This window comes from Pipistrellus kuhlii, unplaced genomic scaffold (assembly GCF_014108245.1).
Source record: "Pipistrellus kuhlii isolate mPipKuh1 unplaced genomic scaffold, mPipKuh1.p scaffold_m20_p_1, whole genome shotgun sequence".
Lineage (NCBI taxonomy): Eukaryota > Metazoa > Chordata > Mammalia > Chiroptera > Vespertilionidae > Pipistrellus > Pipistrellus kuhlii.
Genome location: NW_023425404.1, coordinates 108,036,913 through 108,052,944, shown reverse-complemented (window position 1 = coordinate 108,052,944; position 16,032 = coordinate 108,036,913). Strand labels below are relative to the sequence as shown.

General features: G+C 37.5%; 1 protein-coding gene across 8 annotated transcripts in view; it reads right to left on the bottom strand.

Moving 5' to 3' along the window:
* The window catches only part of CACNB2 (calcium voltage-gated channel auxiliary subunit beta 2), a 353,464-nt gene that overhangs the window by 220,696 nt on the left and 116,736 nt on the right, over nt 1-16,032 (bottom strand). The window lies entirely within an intron of this gene.

Below are 16,032 nucleotides of genomic sequence, written 5' to 3'. Positions count from 1 at the left end.
AATGCACAGGATTTTCCCATTTCACTGTGTGTGTTTTTACCTTGAAAGCTGCCCAATTTTAGCAAAAATTAAGGTTATGGGAGGTTACAGAAGGGGCTGGGCAATCACTTTCGTGGAGCATCTATTATATACTAGGCACAATGAAAGGAAATTTACATATACTGTACTCAAGTTAAAGCAATCTGGGAAGAAGGTATTAATATCAATACATTATAAGGGGAGGAAATAACTATTTAGAGATGTTTAGGACCTCTCAATGAAGATCTATTGGCCCAAAGGAATGCTTTTTAGACTCTTCACTTTTTGAAACCAAATGGCATCATCAGGATATTTTTCTTTGCATCTTTCCCAACTAACAATATATATATATATATTTGTATATGTATTTCAGGACCACATCTTTCCATTGTCTAAGAATTCTCTGGAATTATGGTTCCTACTTAATTTAAAAATAACAATGTTGTAAGGCTCCTCATAAAAAAATCTTTTGGATTAAATTTGATAAATTATATAATACTAGAGACCTGGTGCACAAATTCGTGCACTAGTGGGGTCCCTCGGCCTGGCCTGAGGGATCAGGCTGAAACCGGCTCTCCAATATCCCCAAAGGGGTCCTGAATTGCAAAAGGGCAAAGGATGAGAGACCCCAACAGTGCATGATGGGGGCTGGAGAGGTAGGAGGGAGGTTGGCCAGCCAGGAAGGGACTATGGGAGGGCTCCAAGGCATGTCGGGCCTCTCTCACTCAGTCCCGATCCGCTGGACCCCAGCAGCAAGCTAATCTACTGGTTGGAGAATCTGCCCCCTGGTGGTCAGTGTATGTCATAATGAGTGAGTGAGCTGCCTTAGCATGTCATTAGCATATTTTGCTTTGATTGGTTGAATGGATGACTGAATGACCAAATACTTAGCATATTAGGCTTTTATTATATAGGACCACAAAAATATCAGTGCTGCAGGCAAAGAGCCTACAAAATGAATAATTTTGGCTATACTTTCAGCATATATAGTTATTAATAATAGTCAATATTAATTGAAAAATACTACTAGTATATGGTATTTTACCTTTTTAAAATTTTACTTAGAAAAAAACACAATCTCACAAGGTTTATTTAAAATGACTTTGGTAGAGGCAGTTTTAATTAACATTAAAATTTTAAAAACCATGATGTACAATTAAAATTACAGATATGAACTGAACTTTCAACCAATTTAAAATCAGAGGAAAAATTAAAATAGACATCAAAGTGGAGATAGAAAGAATTGTAAAATTATACTATAGAGCAACAATATTCAAAACAGCATGGTATTGGCAGAAAAACAGATACACGGACCAAAGGAACAGAAATGACAGCCCCAAAATAAAACCACATGTATATGGGATAATAATTTTTTGAAAGGAGCCAAAAAACACACAATGGAGAAAAGAAAGGTTCTTCAATAAATGGTGCTGATAAAATTGGAAAGCCACATGCTAAAGAATGAAACTAGACTACAGTTTGTCTCATGTACAAAAATTAATTCAAAATGGATCAAAGATCTAAATATAAGAGCCAAAACAATAAATTATATACTAGAAAACATAGATACTAAACTCATGGGCCTTGGTTTTAGAGAAGATTTTATAAATTTGACCTCAAAGGTAAGGGAAATAAAGGCAAAAATGAGTGAATGGGACTATATCAAACTAAAAAAGTTCTACACAGCAAAAGAAATTACCAACAAAACAAAAAAGTAATCAACCAAATGGGAAAATATATTTGCAAAGGGGTTAATATCCAACAGGATATCTCAAAAAAATGTATATACACTTTAACAGCTGATAGCTCAATTTTGAAAATGGAATATATTTCAATAAACACTGCCTTCATAATTATTCAAAGTGTGTATATATACATTTTTGGGGACACCATATATAACTCAACACCAAACAACAAACAATATAATTAAAAAATGGGCAGAGGACCTGAGCAGCCACTTCTCCCAAAAAGATATACAAAGGCAAACAGATATATCAAAAGATGCTCAGTATCACTAGCTATTAGGGAAATGCAAAAAAAAAACAAAAAAAAAAACCCAAAACAAAACAAAACAAAAAAACCCAAGGCAACAACATTGATGGATCCAGAGGGTATTACGTTAAGTAAAATAAGTCAGACAGAGGAAGACAAATACCATATGATTTCACTTATATTTGGTATCTTAAAAAACAACAACAAACAAATTATCTACTGATGTGTAACAAACTATCTCCCAAAATAATGGCTTGAGGTAAAATTTATGTCTTTTGGCTGTGTGGGTTCATTGGGCTCAAATGGGCAGTTTCCATTTGGGGGTTCTGACGTGGTGATAGCTAGGTAGCTGCTGGGGCTGACTTATCTGAAGATGTCTAGGTTGCACATCAAGATGACTCATTCACATGGCTGGCCATTGATGCTGGCTGTGAACTGGAAGCTTAGCTGAGACTGGTGACCACAAGAAAACATGTGACCTTCTATGTGGCTGAAACTTCTTGGAGCATTTAGGTTCTGAGAGACAGTATAACAAGGGCAAGCATTCCAAGAAACTCTGGGGGATATTAGATTCTTACCTAGTCTTGAAAAATCACACAGCATCACCTCTACTGTGTTATACTTGTTAAAAGTGAGTCACAGGACCTACTAAGATTCAGAGGGTTGGGGAGCGAGGGGGCGGGAATACAAGAACATGAATACTGGTTCTTATGGCTCATGAGAGCAGAGAGAAGCATCTGTGGATACCAGCTACAACTATGGAAAACTACCATAACTATTCAGGTAAAGGACTGAGCATAATTCTGTAGCTGGTTAGCATGGGACTGCTAGTCAGACCTGTCTCCAATTTAGCTAGTTATTTAGCTAATTATTTCTTAAAAAGCCCCAAATGAATTCCTTTCAGATGCATTTCTTATTTTGGTCTTAAATAAGTAAACATGAGGCCAAATATATGATTTAGTTCTCCCTTGTTCCCCATCATCTCTAAAAATGTAACTACCTTCATTCAGTTCCTCCAATAAGCAGTCTTTCTTGAAGACGAGATTCATTATATATGCTTTTTGTCTTTATATCCTTCCTATTTCAAGGACAAAGCATGCTGCCTAGTATTGTAGTCAGCAAACTGTGGCTCTTGAGCCATATGCAGCTCTTTGGCCCCTTGAGGGTGGCTCTTCCACAAAATACCATGGCCTGGGAGAGTCTATTTGAAGAAGTGACATTAGAAGTTGTTTAAGTTTAAAAAATTAGGCTCTCAAAAGAGTACACAGCAGTTTCTCCAAAAGGATCTAACACTTGTCATCATCATAAAAATAAGATGTGCAAACATATCCTGGCCGTTGGAAGAGGCTGGAGAAATAAAGCAGACATTGTCATCAATATGAACTCACATGGCAACCCTTCTGTGTCTGGTTTCTAGGGAGAGAATGAGACTGTTTCACATCCATTGAAGTGATTAAAGCATTGCCCTTTAGTGCATGTGTTTGCAATAAAGGAACTGAATTTTATTGTGTCCAAATGTTCTTGATCCCATTGATCAAGAGTATTTTAGCAGATTAATCTCTTAATTGACCTTTTAGCAGAATTTTAAAAATTGGAAAATATAGTTAGGTGAATTAATAAGTTAGACTTTAAGCAGGGGGCGGGGCACTTAAAAGTAATTCCTTGTGCCGTCAATATAGGTCTTTCAGTGCTGAGTACTTACAAAAAATTCCACAAAGCACCATCACATTGAGTTAACAAGTCTTCCTGATAACCTGCAAGGCAAGTACTATCACTCCACTCTTCAGGAATGGAGACTCAGAGAGTTTAAGTGAGCCCTGGCAAGAAACAGCTTTGACCATCTAAGTCTGATGTCAACAACTGCCTGCTTGGTGGGTCTATCTTTCAGTTACTACAAGAACAACTGACCAGTTATTACAACCCAGGAAGGGACCTGAAACAGGTCTGTAGCATCTCATTCCCTCAATCCACCTTTGATTTCAGCCACAACTTCAATTTACTCCGTGTCCTACTTCAAGCCCAAGCCTTGCAACTTTCCACTCTCTGCCCCAGGGTCTTAGGATCTGCGAACATCCCCTCAGTCCATCAGCAAGCCCAGTAATGAGAGGGGACTCATCGCCCATAGAGTCAGTTCTCAGTGACTGGGGGCCAGAGCTGATAAACAAATTCTCAGAACTGCCATCCTTAGAGTGGATTATTCTTGGAGGTTTGCATACCCTTCTCAGGTACCTGGTGCTATCTAGCTTGTTTTGCTTACAACCTTGATGATTTTTTAAAATATGGCTTTTTCTCCTTCCCTATCTCCCAGAGACTACCAGTCCAGTAAACTACCTGCATTGAGTCCTTGTCTCAGCATCTGCTTTTTTTTTTTTTCCTTGGGGGGTGGGGGGCGCGGTACAAAATATGTTATAATTAGACATACCACTCATGGAGAGAATGAAGTAGACACTCCAAACCTGAGAGTTCACTGAGTTCCTTGGCAGTTCCCGAGCAGCTATAATTCTCACACCCAGGCCCTTTAGTTATTTCACTAGTTAGACTGATCCCCTTGAAGCTAAGTGCTTTCACTTTCAGATTTATTTCTCATATTGCATCTAAGTGGCTGCCCAGCATTTAACATGTGCTCAATTAGTACTTGCTGATTAAGTGGTTTTCCTTCTTTCAAGTATTCTCTAAAACCCAATGGTTGGCACTCATTAGTCAACAGAGCCAAATATCAATAGTACAACAATTGAAATTTCTCTTGAGAGCCAATTTTTTTTAAACTTAAACTTCTTCTAACGCCACTTTTTCAAAATAGACTCGCCCAGGCCGTGGTATTTTGTGGAAGAGCCACACTCAAGGGGCCAAAGAGCCGCATGTGGCTTGCGAGCCGCAGTTTGCCGACCACGGATCTAACCTATTAAAAATGCAAGCAGTCTGTTCCTCAGTGAGTCCCTCATAGGCAATTTTCTCTGACTAAACAAAAAGTGCTTTATTCTAAACTCCAGCTATCCAGCACTGTTGAGTGTTATTGTGTATGGACATGTGTACACTTAACGATCAGAAACACTCAAATAAAGGTGGAGTAAGCGTGGCAAAGAGATCACAGATTTGGAGTCAGACAGACCAGGGTTGAATCCTGACTCCAGTTACCACATATGAAAACTGGGCACAGTAATTAACTTTATTGGACCTGTTTCCTCTTCCACATAAAGACCCTGCCGACATCTACATCTCAGGGCTTTGGTGAACACTGTATGTAGTCATGTGGAAAGCATGTAGATACTAAAGCACACAGCAGCTCAGTACGTGGGATCTTCCTGCGCTAGTTCTTGGTCTTCATGGTGTATTTATTATGCGATCAATATATAAGCCTGTTTGAGTCTTAGATTTCTCTTTTCTAAGGGAAGGATAATTAACTTCCAAGTTTACCTAATACGGCTGAAGCCAAAATCAAATAAAACCATACTTGTGCAAGTTACCTGTGATTTGCAAAAGGAATGACAGGTGGTGGATGAGGTAAAGATGAAACTGTTGTGTGCAGCTGTGTGCTCTGTGCACTGCACAGAGACCTAGCCAAAGGGTGATATGGGGGGCGGGGGGGAAATCATAAGAGGCTGCATTTGTCTGTTGGGGGTACAGTTTTCTAATTTTTCGCAAAGAGAGTCTTTCTGCTTATGTGCACTGAAAGGCCTTAAGGACTAGCAGAGGCCCTAAGTGTAATGAATAAAATAATAGACTCCTCAGGCTCAAACCCTGGCTCTGGCATTAACTAGTTCAGCTGTGGGCACAGTCCCTCTGTGCTTCAGTTAATGTGTCAAAGAAAAGGTTTTCCATAGTACTCATAGGTCATGCGGATTACATCCATTCATATAACTCACATTATAATTGAAATGAAGACATGCCAACGGTGGTTAAATGACACACAGTATTAATATTTCAAAAGAGAGTTTAGGTCTATTCAAAACCAATGTATGTATACACGTTTTGGGAAAAGATCCAATTAGCAATGTATACATTCATTTTTCTGGATTTTTGGTGAATATAATGAATAAATTGATGAACCACTGAAACACACAAGTTATAAAAACTTAGCTCTGATTATTTGAAACAGCTGTCAGAATGTGTTCTGTTTAACAGGAAATTGTTTTGTGTAGCTCAAGCCAGGGCCACTAGTACCAATGACTTTGAAGAGCTGTCTGTATTTAGTTTAGATCTGAGGTGGTTTTTTAAAATTTACTTTTGTATACTTAAATTGACTTTGTCACTTACAAATAGACACCCAACTACTGTACAAAAATCTCTGTTGCATATTTTAGATACCTGGAGGAAAAAAATCCTTTTGGGAAGAAAATACAATCCACCCAGGATTATGGTAAATTCACTTATTTGTTTGTTCATCCGGCACGTATTAAATGTATTTTTTTGCCTTTCCAACCTGAGCCTGAATATGCCTAATAGGTTGTCTAAAATTCTGTCGACAGGTCATGATATTTCTTATTAGAATTTATTATCCTATGGTGACTTGTCAACTTAAATGCTGACCCTTGTTGAGTTATAAATTTTTCAAGGGTGAGAAGCATATTCATTATTTTAATATATAATACTGTACACATTGTATTAAAAAATGTTGGCTGAAATGATAATATAAGCATCTGCCAAGTGAATGTCAAAGACACACCCACGGAGAGCACACTGCAGTAATCCAACCCAGAGAGAACAAGGACATGGAGAGTGCCATGGAACAGTGACTTTCTTGTTTTATTTGTTTAATATATTTTAATAGCAAACTTAACAGGCACAGCACAGAAGACAGAGAACATAAATCAGTGACTTCTTAAGCAAGGGTCTCACCACAGCATCCTGACCCCTGGAGGGAGTCATCAACAATGACTTATCATTAAACAACAGTCACAAAGCCCTTTTCTGGCTCATTCTGACTGCATCATAGGAGAGGAGGGGAGAAAGGGCAAAGTGGGAGTGGGGAGTCAAGGGGGGAGGGGCTGCCTGAACTTCCTCCAGGAAGAACAGAACATTTGTTTTCACCTGCTCTGGGACAGCTTTCAAAAAGACAGCCAAAGCCATTCAGATTTCATTTATTTGGCCAACCGCTAAATTTAAAATGTCCTTGATAAGAAAAGGGCAAAGGAATGGCTATAGTGAGGATTGGTGAGATTTGCAAGTATCTGCCATTTCAATCAAAATATACCAGAGATTTTATTTTAAAAAAACCAAAAACTGTTTTCAGGGTCAATTAACCCAAAATATGCTGTAAAAAAACAAAATGACTATCTTTGGCTACTTCATCCACCTTCTACCTCCATTTCCTCTATTACAAATAAAAATTTCACCTAAGTAAACAGTATTTTATTAGTAGAAACAGGAAAAATAAGAATCACTGTGTTTATGTTCCATTTTTTTTTCCTTCTTTCAATAGTTCCTATCACCTAGACTCATCCTTTCACTACCTCATCTCAAGACTTCGTAAGAGTGTGGTCTCCTTGACTTTCCCATTCAGTCCAATCACCCAACCACCTAGAGTGTCTTCCTTGAGTGCCTCTATTTATGTCACTGTAGATTTTTTTTTTTAATCACGAATAGAGCACCTTCTTATTTCTTACCACACTGAGTCTCAATCCCAATATGGTTGTGATGTAGCAGTTACATGAGTATGCTTAAAATAAATCTATGTAGCCCTAGCCAGTTTGCTCAGTGGACTAAAGGGATCCTGGTTCGATTCCAATCAAGGGCACATACTTTGGTTGTGGGCTCGATCCCCAGTAGGGGGCATGCAGGAGGCATCTAATCAATGATTTTCTGTCATCATTGATGTTTCTCTCTCTCTTTCTCTTCCTCTTCCTTCCTCTCTGAAATCAATAAAACTATATTTTATAAATAAAAATAAATAAATCTATGTAGTAATAGCAATATTATTTAGAAACATTGGTACACAGATTTTTAGATGTTAGCCAGAAAATATCAATTTCTGGATAGGACTAAGGATACTTAAATATAAGATTTGAGCCAAAATTTATGCATAAATGGCCACATTATAGCTGGTTATTCAAAACTAGTTCCCAGACAAATTTCTGTAGATGATCTACCTAAGTAAACATAACAGTTTGAGGATATGAAAGCAACAAGTTTTGTCTGTCTGTCTGTTTGTTTTAATGAAATAGATGCTGTTTTATTCTAGGTACAAACTATAACTTTATTGAGGAAAAAACTATCTGATTCATTCTTATATCCACAAAAATAGTAGAGTATCTAATATGTGCTAGGTGCTAAGTAAATTTTGAATATATTAATAAACCTAAACATCATTAAGCTAAAAATTAAATGTTTATTAAGCATGAGATGCTTTATGCATTGTTTTATGAACTTCTGCATATATATTTAACCTCTATCTTATATTGGTATGTCATTCACATCATTTAAGTTTATGCTAACAGTTGGCATTCACTTTCGTCTCCATGGTTTTTGCTTGTTTTATTAGACCTTGGGCTATTTTGTTTAAAAGGACAAAAATCGCTCAAGTTCACTCAAGTGTCACAGCCTTATTTAAAAGGCAACCATTTGTAGGAACACAGAAAATCTGAACCATCAGACTTCCGAAAAGCCAGGAACTATTTTAGATCCTTACTTTCTTGCTCCACCATTGACATAGTCTGCTACCTCTAGAGTGCCATCTTCATAGGCCGTGCTCTGGGAAGCTGTTTTCTGTGCTCTGGGCCACTGATGATTCTCTCCTTTCTCTATGTATGCACTCCTTACCACACCACTTCTACTTCCTCCCAGTACACAAAATGTGGGCTTGCTATGACTCCCTATGACTCTAAGTCATCCAGGGCAATTTCTCAGCTCCTGTTCCCAATGGCAACAGATTCTGTCAACTCCCCAAATTCTGTAAAGTGCTTACCCTAATGCAACACATTTGGCTGCTGTTGGGGTGAGGGGAGCGCAGCCCTTTGCAGCAACAATGGGTTCAGCAATTTCACAAAGAAGGCGACGGGCTGGAAGGTACAGGATGGCACTTCTAATAAGGTTGGCATCATTATTCAATTATTTATTTTATGCTTATTTCAGTTTCACTCTTTGCTTCAAAGTTTAACTTATTATGAAATTGTCTGAGATCATTGTTCTCCCACCAAAGTTTTGTAATAATAGTTCCAATCTTTTCTATTATATGAAGCTGAATGCCTGATATATTGATGCTATGAATTTATAAGTTTTATTTGAAATTACTACAACATATATTTTAATATTTTAACCCATGGGAATTTATGGAAGACTGGCAGGGAATGAAGAAACATTGAATGATAAGTTCCTGGTTTCATATGAACCAAGTCTCATCATTCTAGTTACAATTAAGTCCTGAAACCAGAGAAATTGGTTCATATTGCTAGTAAAAACTGATGGTGAAACTTTGCCCTGAAATTTAAAATCTTGAGCTTAGTTGGACTACATGGTAATTTAGAAACAGTAATAAAATATTACATATTGTATCTTTATAATAAGCAGAGCCATTGCTTAAAATGAATGAATGAATGAATGAAATATTCTTGCATGGGATAATATGAACAGAATCCTTCATGTGCCAATTCATTTATTAGGAGAATAATTGTGTTTACCCTTCCATCTGTTCCTAGAAGCTGATCTCCAAAAACACTGTAGTCTCTTTTATTTATTTCCTTTCTATAAGCCCAACCTTTCCCCTTAATGAAGTTCTGGCATTAATAGGAAAATGTTGAGAAATGAATTCTGATAGCTAGTATTTAGATGGCACATCAATGCATACATTAGACCCATCAGAACTCTAGCAGTTACCTTAAAGCTACTAGCCTAAAATTGAATCATAGTGAAATTGTAAAAACTCCACGTAACTGCCATTTTCTCCAGGTAGCAATGGAGCAAAGCTGTCAGAGGGAGATCCTCACAAACTTAACGACTGCATGAAATGCCATGTAGATGCACATGTTTCATCAAGGGCTTAAAAGGGAGAACAGATAGGAAATATCCAATCAACTCAGGAAAAAGTCAGATGGTCATCTCATTTTTCATGGAGTTGTAAAGTGAACAAAATCCAAATTGGTGCTTTTTAAGAGCACCCTTTAATGTGACTGTACTGCCAATCATGACTAAAGAGGCAGGTTCAACAAGATACAGTGTCAATGAAATAATATAGAAAAAAAAAGAAAGAAAGAAAAATCAGAGAAATGCCCTCCAGCAGTGATGGCATGTCCCTTTGAAGTGGAGATTCATTTCAAAATTCTATGGGCTTTTCATCTGTAGGAATAAGAATTCTATTTTTAAACATAATGAGCACATTACAATATTACTTATAAAATTTATAATTAAAATTTCAATTTAATGAGCACACTATAGTTATAGAATTAATTCCACGAATCAGTTGCTTCAAGAGGGGTCAACCAAGAGTCTTTAAAATAAAAAAATTAAAAATTAAATACCTTTTAATTGATTTAAGAAGGTAAGAGAGAGGGAGAGAGAAATAGAAACTTCAATGGTGAAAGAGAATCATTGATCAGCTGCCTCTTGCATGCCCCCTACTGGAGATTGAGCCTGCAACCTTAGCATGTACCCTGACCAGGAATCAAACAGTGACCTCTTAGTTCATAGATTGATGCTCAACCACTGACCCATGCCAACCAGGCAAAAAGAATGAAATTTTAAAACCAGAAAATTTAAAGTGAAGGTCTGCACTATAAAAAAAAATATATCTAAGGATTTCTCTTTTTATATATTTGTAACCTCAAAGGAGGTGAGGGCATGATAAGGGGGAACTTTAACTCTCTCCCCAATCATCTTCATTCAGACAAGTGAATTGACAAACCTTGCTAAGAGCCGTTTAATATAAGATTACAAGTTCCAGGGTCTATCTGTATTGCCCCCTTATTCAAATTTGAGGGATATACATTTGGGATTTGGTTTCAGAAACTTCTTATACATCATTAAATCATTTTTAAAGGCATTTCAGTACTCATTCAGAAAAAAAAAGTTCTGAGGTGCTGAGAGTTATATATTGAAACAGTTTTATTTTTTATACTGTTCCACTTCAAGAACCTTCTCTCCCTTCTTTTTTTTCTGTAACTGAAATTTATTTCATTGAAGTAAGTGCACAGGTCAATTTATTTTAGCCTAATTAATATTCATCTAAGGAAAGCGGCCAATAGATTTTATCAGTGTAGCCCCATCACACACCATCAACACACATGATATCCTACTTCTTTCTATGACATCAATAATGATTTTATGATTAGATGTTAAGATTCCCAATGGGTAGAACTTTTTAGAAATACAAAACTCACATTATGTCTTTCATAGTAGATATTCACCAGAACGGGGTCTGCTCAGATCTATAGTTCCAACAAGGTCAGTGATGCTCAATAAGAAATAAATGGTGTGTTTTCATATATCTCTTGGCTTTCTGTATGCCCATTTTCAAAAAGTGTCTATTTAGGTTGTTTGCCCATTTTTTGATTGGATTATTTATCTCCCTTTTGTTAAGTTGTCTGAATTCCCTATAAATGTTGGAGATTAAACCATTATCAGAGATAACATTGGCAAATATGTTCTCCCATATGGGCTTTCTTGTTGATTTTTTTGCTGTGCAGACACCTTTTTATTTTGATGTAGTCCCATTTGTTTATTTTCTCCTTAGTTTCCATTGTCCTACGAGCTGTATTGGTAAAACTATTGCTATGACATATGTGTGATATTTTATTGCCTGTGGATTCTTCTAGGATTTTTATGGTTTTCCATCTTACATTTAAGTCCTTTATCCATTTTGAATTTATTTTTGTATATGGTGTAATTTAGGATTTAGTTTCTTTTTCTTTTTTTTTTTTTTTCATGTATCTGTACAGAAGGCCAAGAGACATGTGAAAACATGCTCAAAGTCATTAATCATCTGAGAGATGCAAATCAAAACAACAATTAGGTACCATCTCACACCTGTCAGAATGACTAGCATCAACAAATCAACAAATGACAAATGCTGTCCAGGATGTGGAGAAATAGGAACCCTCATGCACTGCTGGTGGGAATGCAGACTGGTACAGCTACTGTGGAAAACAGTATGGAGTTTCCTCAAAAAAAATAAGAAATAGAACTCCCTTTTGACCCAGTAATCCCCATTCTAGGAATATATTCCAAGAAATTAGAAAAATCAATCAGAAAGGATATATGCACCCCTATGTTCATAGCAGCACAATTTACAATAGCTAAGATTTGGAAATAGCCTAAGTGTCCATCAGTAGGTGACTGATATAAAACAGTGGAACATCTACACAATGGAATATTACAGTGCTGTAAAAAAAAGCAAGAACTCTTACCATTTGCAACAGCATGGATGGACCTGGAGAACATCATGCTAAGCGAAATAAGACAGCAGGAGAAAGATAAATATCACATGAGCTCACTCATTTGTGGAATATAATGAACAACATAAAATAATGAATAAAAATGGATCCAGAGACATAGAAGCATTGAATAGACAGTCAAACCTCAGAGGGAAGGCAGGAGAGGATGGGAGGGGGAATGAGAGATCAACCAAAGGACTTGTATGCATACATATAGGCATAATCCATGGACACAGACAATAGGGGGGTGAGGGCATGTGCTGAGGGTGGAAGCAGCTGGGAGAGGTTAATGAGAGAAAAGAAAACATATGTAACCCTTTAAACAATAAAAAAATTTAAATTAAAAAATAAAATGATAAAAAAACAAATAAATAAATGGTATGAACCAGATATAGCAACAAAAGGTGTGCTTTACAAAGAGTTAAAGAATATATAGCATTCTATTTTCTCTTTTATTGTTACTCCCTTCACAGTGTTGCTTAGCTAATTCTATTAACTTTAACTGTAATTCAATATTGCAATTCAATAAGGTATCAATATTCACTGAAAGCCTGAATGAAATATTTACTGTCCTCATGAGTTCTTCAAATCAATTCAAATATTCCCTTTTTATTCTTGACACGTTTTTGTTACCAGACACTAATTCTACTGCAAAGGCAATTCTTTTTTTAAAATATATTTTATTGATTTTTCACAGAGAGGAAGAGAGAGGGATTAGAGTTAGAAACATCGATGAGAGAGAGTCATCGACCAGCTGCCTCCTGCACACCCACTACGGGGGATGTGCCTGCAACCAAGGTACATGCCCTTGACCGGAATTGAACCCGGGACCTTTCAGTCCGCAGGCCAACGCTCTATCCACTGAGCCAAACCGGTGCTGGCCGCAAAGGCAATTCTTGATGTTTCCAACAAACTCTATTGTTATTAGCTACCTCCTCCATAATCCTCACTTATGTAACCAAGGGACATCAGCATTGCTAATCTTAAAGATGTTAATGTTGTACTTCACAAGCTTTAAGCACAGGAGAACACGGTTCATTTTTAAAATGGAGGCATCATATTCTATGTGTGTGGTTTCTGTCACCCAGGGTCTTATTTATCTTTTTTTCTAGAAACAACACTTGGATTTCCTTTGGGAAATCCTCCTCCTCCATTGCATTTGGCTTGGCAAGAGAGTTGGTCAAATAGTTCTCCCCTCCCCTGGCCTGAGAAGATTAAGCTGGGCTCTTCGGATCTCTCTCTCAGGGATTTGAACCATGAGTAACTTGACACAAATGGACTTGAGCTGACTCACCTCAGAGGAACACAGAGCTTAACCACAATTGCTGGCACCTAGATCAGGCCTTTCAAATCTCCTTTGATTCTCTGAGCTGTCCTCAAACGAAAGTGTGCACACAAATCACACTGAGAGAATACTGACAATTAAATAATGAAGATCCAGCCCCAAGCTGACGTTTCTATAGGTTGAGATCAGGGGTGGGGAACCTTTTTTCCTGCCGCGGGCCATTTAAATATAATATTTAAAACATCATCTATGGGCCATACAAAATTATCAGTTCAAAAGTTAGTCTGCTATATTTGGTCAAACAATTAACTCATCCCTAATACCTTGACCAGACCAAGTGATTTTGCAGACCTTAGTAGGCTCTCAGGCCAGTTGCCCTAGCCTGGGCTAGATGCTTCCCAGGGACCTGCAATTTTTTAAAAAACAAACATCTTAAGAATGTCCATGCTAGTGAGCTAAGGAAAACAGAAACGCTGCTGTAAACAGCCAATAATTCTATGCTTTAAATTAAAACTTGGTGAATTCAAATCACTTCATCTCTTTATAAATCTTTGGAAAATTATTATTATAATAATATAGGGGTGTGTACCCTTGGGGGATAGCAAAGAAGAGAGATTCCAGATTTTTTTAAGATTCTTTTCTTAGCTCCTCCTTCGCTGCCATCCTGCCCTGTCCTCATTCAACTAGACCCTTGAAATCACGAAGAAGCCTCTCTTCCTGACCAGAATCGGTCCTTATTATCTTTGCAAAAAAAGCTTGCAATCCATGCTTTTTGACTATCACTTTGTTCTGCAATCTGATACCTGCGCAATAGACAACCTGACTTTCTCAATAATGAAACAACAAAGAGAGGTCAACAACTGACTCACAAGGGGAAGCTTCGCAGACCCAGGGAGACCACTGCGGAAAAGGGAATGGTGAGGCAGAAGCTCCAAGGGGCTCAGTTCCCTGGTCACAGTGCTAGGAGAAGCTGCTGTGCCCCTTATCTCCTGCTATTCTGAGTTACTGTTTGGAAATCAAAATGGACTATATAAATTATTTATTCCTTTGGAGATGGGGAGAAGAATGGTGATGTGCTCACCACAAAAGTGCAAGGGGGAAAAAAACAGTAAAAAATAAAAAGAAGAAGAAGAAGCTACTTCTGATGATTCAAACAGAAGACAATTGGCTGTTATCTCAATGTATTACCAAGAAAGAGAACAAACAGAGGAGTGAGGCTCAACGGGAGACAGATCTATTCAGCAGAAAGGTCATCTGGCAGAGAAGTGCTCTAATCCAGCAACAAAAGGCTGATACCTGCCTGAGCCGCCCAGGGGGAAAGATGTTAGGGCAGCTTTTAACACAGATAGCTGTTAAGGCCTTTAATTCAAGGCTTCCCCCAAAATAATCTGGTGGTGTTTCTTATTTTTATTTTTAAATGACTTAAATATATTTTAAAATATGGGTTGTTGTGAGTGTTTTTTAATTCACTTATTGTGTAACCACTGTTTTTAAGTCAAGTTAGTTTGTGGGTTTTGGTCAAGCTAAGATCTCTTCTGCACTTGAGCAGGTCCTTGCCACGGGTAAATAAACGGGCTCTTGCTTAAGATCTTTGAGAGAAATAAACAGAATATAATCTAAACACTGAAAAGTGGCCTAAAAAGTAAACGATTACATAGTTTCAAACTCTGGGGACAAAATTTATCTTCTAATTTATAAATACTGAGGAGAAACCAAGGAACTTAACTTTATATCATGAAAGTTAGGGGCATGGCACGTGTGTGTGTGTGTGTGTGTGTGTGTATGTATGCAGATCATTATGTAATGAACTTAATATAAAATAAAAATTGTATATTGTAATGAGTGGTGGGAACAGAAAAGAATTTGATATTTCTCCAACACCATTCATTCATTAATTCATTCAAGAAATATGTCTTGAGTACTAGCCCCAGGCCAGGCATTCTTGTTGAACAACAGGGATACAACAATGAAAAAGGAACTGGGAGAACTTAGAGTTCAAAGGGGAAGGGGGCTAGAGAGGTTGAGGGGAGAAAGACATTTAAAAGATAATTATGTTAATGTATAGTTAGTGCCACATCGGATCAGGAGCAGCCTCTATGGAGGAGCAGAGGCAAAAGAGCACACTGCTCGCTGGGGAAGTAAATGACATTCGTGCCACTAGGACTTCAGAGTGCGAAGGTGCTGAGAGCCAAGGCCCAGGAGACAAAGGGGGGAAGGCGGGGGCTTGGTAAAGAAGTACCTCGTGGCATGTTTGATCAGATTGGATTTATATTCTCAGAAAATGGGAATCCACTGAGGGTTTTGAGCAAAAAATTAACATCATTGCATTTGAGAGGAATCACAACAGTGGCTGCCATGTGGAGAATGGATTGTTAA